This window comes from Laccaria bicolor, genomic scaffold, assembly GCF_000143565.1.
Source record: "Laccaria bicolor S238N-H82 LACBIscaffold_51 genomic scaffold, whole genome shotgun sequence".
In the NCBI taxonomy this organism is placed as follows: domain Eukaryota; kingdom Fungi; phylum Basidiomycota; class Agaricomycetes; order Agaricales; family Hydnangiaceae; genus Laccaria; species Laccaria bicolor.
This window is the reverse complement of record NW_001889922.1, coordinates 231,931-233,464: the sequence shown is the minus strand read 5'-3', so window position 1 is coordinate 233,464 and position 1,534 is coordinate 231,931.

Below are 1,534 nucleotides of genomic sequence, written 5' to 3'. Positions count from 1 at the left end.
AAACGATACGCCGACAAAAAACGACGAGCGCCCGCCAGCGCTGAACGGTGACAAGGGCCCAGCAGCATCACCCTTCCCCTCCACTCTCTCCCCCCATCACTACCTCCTCTCTTCACCACTCCCACTCCCCTCCACTCCCTCCCCCCTTCAGTCTCTCCCCCTCCCCCTTTCCTTGCTCCTCTCTCCCCCCCTCCCTTTCCTTCCCCCTTCCTTGCTCCCTCCCCCCTCTATTCATTCCTCTCTTCCCCCTCCCTTTCCCTTTCCCCTCCCTTTCCCTTTCCCTTTCCCTTTCCCCTCCCTTTCCCTTTCCCTTCCCCCTCCCTCCCCCCTCTGTAACATAGAATCTATGTAAATTTAATTAATTTAATTAATGAATATACTTCAATTTTTTTTTTGTTTTGAAGAGGAATTCTGGATTAACTTAGGTCTGTGGCAGTCCAGTCCAGTCCAGTTTTGTGTTGGGAGAGTCCAGTGGAGTCCAGTCCAGTCCAGTTTTGTGATTTGCAGTCCAGTCCAGTCCAGTCCAGTCCAGTTTTGTGCTTGCAATCCAGTGGAGTCCAGTGGAGTCCAGATTTGTGGATATTGCCAGTATGTAGTGAAGTCCGGTGGAATCCAGTGGAATCCAGTGGAATCCAGTGGAGTCCATGTGGATGATGTGGGGGATGGTAAAGTACTGCAGGAGCAGCCTGAAGCCGTGTTGAGAAGTCTCGTGAGGGTGTGAAGTGCTTAGTAAGATAAAGCTGAATTTGTCAGCCATCAATCCTTTGTGTTTTCATGTATAGATGTCAATTCACATGAATTCAATGTCAATTCACATAAATTCAATGTCAATTCACATGAATTCAAATGAATTCATGATCAATTCATATGAATTCAAGTAGTCTTTTATAGTGTTTGTAGTCTATCTATTGAACTTGAAGTCTATTCCGATGTTTTGTAGTTACTTTTGTAGTCTTTTGGTGTGTTTATAGTCTATTTATTGGGTTTGTAGTCTATTCCAATGTTTCTATTAACTATCCAATGTCAATTCACATAAATTCAATGTCAATTCACATGAATTCAAATCAATTCATGATCAATTCATATGAATTCAAGTAGTCTTTTATAGTGTTTGTAGTCTATCTATTGAACTTGAAGTCTATACCAATGTTTTTTAGTGACTTTTGTAGTCTTTTGGTGTGTTTCTATTAACTATTCAATGTCAATTCACATAACTTGAAGGTCAATTCACATGAATTAAAATGAATTCATGATCAATTCATATGAATTCAAGTAGTCTTTTATAGTGTTTGTAGTCTATCTATTTGGGTTTGTAGTCTATTCTGATGTTTCTATTAACTATTCAATGTCAATTCACATGAATTCAAATGAATTCATGATCAATTCATATGAATTCATGTAGTCTTTTATAGTGTTTGTAGTTTATCTATTGAACTTGAAGTCTATTCCGATGTTTTGTAGTTACTTTTGTAGTTTTTTGGTGTGTTTATAGTCTATTCCGATGTTTCTATTAACTATTCAATGTCAATTCACC